This window comes from Stegastes partitus, unplaced genomic scaffold (genome assembly GCF_000690725.1).
Source record: "Stegastes partitus isolate 25-593 unplaced genomic scaffold, Stegastes_partitus-1.0.2 Scaffold1561, whole genome shotgun sequence".
Lineage (NCBI taxonomy): Eukaryota > Metazoa > Chordata > Actinopteri > Pomacentridae > Stegastes > Stegastes partitus.
In genome coordinates, this window is record NW_007579292.1 from 104182 (window position 1) to 110345 (window position 6164).

The window sequence follows — 6164 nt, forward strand, 5'->3', positions numbered from 1 at the left end:
CTGTTTGCATGCTGCAGATGGACCTACACCGCGTCCCATTCCCGCTGCATAATTCAGCAGGTTGTTGTGTTTGTAACGTGTTCACGCTGAAACGGCGACAGAATAAAGTCTGCTCAGGAGAGACAGAGCGGTAACGCACACGCTGCTGGCACGCGGCGTCGGAGGTAATGGAGGAAAACGAATGCGAGCGGCAGTAAAACTGCACATTTTTAATAACACTCACATGTTTACAGCGTCTTAATTTCCATACTTTGCTGTTCTATTTGCAGTTAATATACAAACAAGTTAAACGACGAGACCCGACTGTGACTTTGCAAAGTCGCTGTTAATTAAACTTCACAGACGGATAACAAATTGCTTTTTTTTTCTCCCCCCGTCTACTTAAGGAGTTCCTGAAGCTATTTCACCGCTTGTCACCGTGCACAGTTTGTCTTAATTTTTTGCGTAGCTGTAATTAGTTCCTTTAATTTCCTTTGTTGCTGGACGATGCACCTAAACGGCACAACGCTGAAACTGTATGTCGACTGTATTAAAGTCCCCTTCGTCTGTTTATTTAACCACTAAAACCTCATTTCTGTGCAGCAACGTTACATCCAACCCAAAGGTCTTAATCACTCAGCAGCCATTTTGAAATGATGCTCAATTTATCAGTTTTGTGTTTGAGGAATGATAATGGTTTCTGTGGTGTGTAGGGTGAAGTTTGAAGACGTATCTTGTCGTTTTTTGTTGTCTAAAATATTGCATGCTGGCTAGTTTAGCTAACAGGTAACTGCTAACCTTGTACACTAAACCTAGTGTTTATTTTTCTGTGTTTGGTTGCATCATCCTACATCCTACAACTGTTTATCTGAGTCGGTGTGTAGAAGTCGATGATGTAATAACAGCTGATAACGTAAAAAATGGTCGATAACGTAATAAATTTGCACTTTTTAAAATGTAGTTGGCCAATAACCCAATAACTGGCCAGTAACGTACTTAAAGTCCTGAACTGATAGCATAATATCTTTTGGCCAATAGAGTAATAAGTTATTGCGTTATTGGCCAAATGTTGTTACGTTGTCGGCCTATTACATTTTGAAAATGGCAAATTTATCGGCTGTTATTACTTCATTGGCTTCTACGAGGTGTACTAATTTAACAATAATACATTCAGAGAAATGTCACGACGGTTTCATTGGTGTTTAGGCCTCAATTTTAAATTTGGGGGAATAAATCTCGATTAATTTGCATTTGTAACCATGTTTAAGAATAATTTCCTTTACCGTGTTATAAATTGACTGTTTAGAAAGCCATGAAAGTGATTTTTATATGGGTTTTTTTGTTTGTTTCTGTCTCTGGTTTGATTTGCATCCTCCTGCTATGATGTTAGGATGTGTTCATACGTTGGTTGTTCTGTATGAAATTAGCTTTGCTGGTCTTTTGTGCTCTAACTGCTTCAGTCAGCAGCTTAGCTCACGGCTAACGAGGCTAGCTAACAGCACCTATTCAGCCAAATGGTCTGTTTAACAGCTTTTTTTTTTGAAAACTTTGCTTTATCAAGTGAATATACTTAAGAAGAGTACCATAAACTCAACATTATCCTTGGCTAAAGCACCCGATTAACTGCACTTGGCTACTTTACGCCTCTTAAGCGCCACATCGCAGTCGTTCTGAATCATCACATTTGAGCCCCCGAAAGCCTTAAACATCATTAAAGCCCTTCTAATTTGACAGATGAGCCTCGAAAATCATTGTTAAACCAATCCACGTTAGCCGGCGGGGCAGCCGCATGCGTAGGGGAGCGCCGCGGCCCGTGATTAATGTGCTGCCGTTTCCTCTGGGTGCAAACCTACACCTGTTTCTATTTTATTACATTGATCTAGGAGAGATCAATGAAGGCGAGGGAACAATTGGAGACAAGCGGAGGAGACGTACTTAGACCTTTGGGACTGCCCCTAGAGGTTGAACGCTTGTTTTTGTGCGAGAGCGGTTTTCCTTTGTCGGCGTCCCGGGAGAACGCGTCAGAAGCTTTCCTTTAGCGCTCTCGCTCGCGCTAATCAATAGCTTATATCTTATCTTGGAGCTGCAGCCGGCGTGAGCAAACAGACGAGAAGCAAACAATGTAAAAGCGAACAAACGTAGATGTTTGTGCTGATAACACAATCAGGCCTGAGGTAATGGAGGTGGATCCATTTGTGACTCATCTTTCCCTCCCAAAAAATTACAAAAATCTCTTCCCACCATCTCTGGAATAAAAAAGGAAAACGATTTCTGATCGACAGGCGATCTCTAATGACTGCAACGCCGAGCAACTCCCGGGATTCCACCTCAAACTGTCTCCGGTTGTAGCCGCAACCATCCTTCTTCCTTCCTCCCCCGCCTGCCAATCTGTCTTGTTTGCCCGTCTCTCCGTCCATCCATCCATCCATCCATCGTCCCGTTCCCCCTCCTCCTCCGTCTTTTCTCTTTGCTGTGCTACCTGAGCTGAATTATGATCCATACTCTTCCGAGATACATTGTGATTGATTGGGCTTTCCAGCTAACTAATGAATTGGCCCCTCAAGGACGCGTAGCGGGCCAGCTTTCGGTAATAATGTGGACTCTGCTGAAGGCAGCTCAAAGACTCCTGACGCCACAGATTTAGCGCTTACAGTGTTTATTTGGATTTGGCTTTAGCGGAGGGGTTTAATTTTTAAATAGCTACCAACTGCGTTTCTAATAGCTTTTTTTTTTTTGCATATTGTCTCATAGCGTCGTGCTGCAGGGAAATTATGGTTTTATGATACGGCAAATAATGGTATGCACAGGTAGCAGCACAGGAGTGAGTTTAGGGGATCATTTAAGACCTTTTACTTCCTGGTTTGCTGCTGTTTATGTCGCCTATTGTGTGCAGTCTGCATTACTTAAAGCTGCACGAATCAATATGTTCATGGGATCAAATCACCGTGTGCATGATGACAGGTGCCAGTCACGGTGATGAAGATAATCACCTGAGTTTCCTTCAGCTGACGTCTTTGCTTCCTCATTGTTTGACCTTTGTTGTGTGCGTTCAGTCTCACTCTCTAAAAACTAAAAAGTGACTGTGTGCTAAACACCAAACAGCTGATGAATGCCAATGTTGCTCCACGTCTGCCGGATCAGTGAAAAGGCAATTGTTGCTAAGAGGTTGGGCACAGCGATGATGTGCTCGGTGTTCAGAGGCTGTTTTGCTGCCTCGACATGGCCGAGGAATTACACCATTAAAGTGTCTTTGCTTTGTGCCAAATGTTTGCATGTGCATGATGGGTAGCTCACATACTATGTGCATAGAGAAAAGTGGATGCTTTGTAGAGAATCTGACTCGTCTTGCTTTTATTACCAACACGCTGGTTGTGAAAAATCTTATGAGTAGAGTTCCAGTTAACTGCTTCAGTTTCAGTTCCAGTTCCTGGTTGTTGAAGTGCTGAGATTTGCCTACCTATTAATTTTTTTTTAACGAATCTCTTGTCCAACATTTTGGCCGACCTTTATCGGATCCGAGCGTTTTAGCAAACATTTGGTTAGTAGGCTGATCCCGTTTCGATTTGGCGCCGACTGTCGCCTTCGGTGGATGAAACAGCAGACAACGCCGCCAGCAGATTATATCAGCTCTCGTTAATTAATATCAGATCCGTTACGAATGTTCAGGAAAGAAATAAGGTGGTTGCAGATTTTTAAGCAAGATCAGTTAGAAACACTTAAAATCAAACTTAATACGATTGATAAAGGATCCCAAACTAATACTCTCAAACCACAATCTGGTGTCTGAATGCTTTTTAATTTCTAGGCAAGTATGGAAAATCTGTGTTGCTTGTTTTTGCCAATGTGATGTAAAGGAGTTGGTGTTGGACACAGTTGTCACCATCCTGAACATGTGACCAAAACAATCAGAACCACGAACAGCAACTTCTTGGCCAACATTAACGGCATTTTATTATTCAATCAGAGTATTTTCCTTACTGTCTAAACCAGCTCCTGACAGTTCCTTTTCATTAAAACATCCAAACCATCCAGCGGCTGGTGCAGTCCTCTTATCACGCTGACAAAAAGCAACGGGACCAAGCATCAAAAGCACCAACGCGGTCCACTGTGACCTAAACTGTTCTAGAAATGGGCCGTTTTCAATACCGCGGACGTTGGATATAGCTTTTTTTGTGAGCCGCCTGTTTCATCCAGCAGTGTTGCCGGGATACATCAAAGCATTTTATGCATTTATCATCTATGTGTTTATCTCATTTGCGGAGAGCAAACTGAATCGGCACCTGCTGCGACGCACAAACAGAGGTGTGGGTTTAAAAATACTGCCGTTTTAATGGAGCTTTTACTGTGCTGATGGAGGACACTCGAACGCATTTGGAAAGCCGCATTTCAACACATTACGTCTGAATAGGCAAAGGCAGGGGATGAATGTGCCATTTAAAGCTGTTATGTGTTGTGAATCAATAGCCGGGATATATAGAAAAATATTCCTAAAAGTCGTGTATGCGTCCTCGAGTCTTCAGAGATCCAGGGTCAGACTGAAACCTGTGATAGTCCACAGCACCACTGCCATCCATATGGAACTGATATAATCAGTATTATTGTGCTTTTATAATAGTGAGAACTGAAAGTAGTAGATGTAGGGCAGCAGACAACATTAGAAAATGAGGCATTGCATGTGTAGAAGGAGCTTTTGTTTCGTTTTAAACTGACCTGTGGGGCTGTCGTCCTCTTCACTGGTCAGCTCACCTCAAAGGAACCAAATCCAACTGGGTCCAAATTCTTGTCGATATAATCAGGTTGTTGACCTGCTGCATGTTGTGGGTCTGTGTGTTAATGTGTTCCTCACCCAAGTGGATCTACACGGACTCAAGAACCGTCACCGTGGCAGAAAACCAGCATGTTTTGAATCATATAGACCAGAGATCTCCAACTCTGGTACTCGTGAGCTACTGTCCTGCAGGTTCTAGATGTTACTGCAACACACCAAATTAATGGATCTCCAACAGCTTGTTGTCAAGTTCTACACAAGTCTGTTAACGTCTAAAACCTGCAGGACAGGAGCTCACGAGGCCCAGAGTTGGAGCTCCATTCATATTTCATCTCTTTACCTTTTAGTACATTGTTGGTCATTTTGCCACTCGACGGCTCATCGTGCTTCCTCGGTGTTTGCGTTCTGTTTAAGATGAGCTCCACCCCTTTAGTCGCTTGTTGAAACTCTATTGCAAATGCACGTCAGGTTCAGGCAGGTTTTCAGCAGCCATCCATACAGATGAGGTCCTCTAGCCCACCTGATTGATCGTCCTGCATACTAACACCTTTGGATAATTTCAAAATAAGACGCGCCTTAAAGAGGAAATGTGTGAAGAATCATCTCCGACTCTCGGAATGCAATTTGATCCTTTTGGTTTCTTTCTTTTCTTTGAAGCAGCAGCATTAAGAACGATGCCTTCGCTGACATATAGAGATTAGAGAGGCTCCCTGCTAGCACAGCGCCTCGTCTTAGTCAACAAGCAAACTGTTAGCAGTGACTAAGGCCATTTTTAAGGTCTTAATCACTTACTTCATGGTAATCAGATTACCCATCAGCCAGAAAATTGCTCCCTCCTGCTAGTTAAGGCTGAGATGAGTAATGCTGACACTGATGACAACAAAGAAACGGCTGATTTTGCTTACAGTTAATTTATGTCCTGCAAAAAATGTGTCCGTGACCTCACAGCGCTCTGCTTAAGCGGCATTTTCTAGTGATCGGTGCATTTAAAACAAATCGGCATTGATGTGATGCTACGATGATCCAAACAAGTGCACATAAAGTTTAAGAAGATGATGCACGAGGCTTGTTATCATGATGCCACCTCCAGGTTTTGACCCTCTGACAGGTCAGTGGTTTAATTAGAGCAGGAGCTACTTTAAGCCTCTTCAAGATCAGACTCGCTGTCAGTTACACACAAAAACACCTCGCCGATCCAAACAATATCCCGTCTCACTGCTCTGTAACGAGCTCTCACATTCTTCAGAATTCTAATACGCCGCCTCCTTACGTAAGAGGAGGCTCTGAGTCAATCTGGGTTTAGAAGTCTTTATCAGGACACCTCAGCGGGGAGTAAACCTGCGAACATTCTGCCTCCGAAGGCTGCGGCGCCGCAGACTTCTGTTGTTTGTTCGGCTCTTGTGCATCTCGCGTCGTG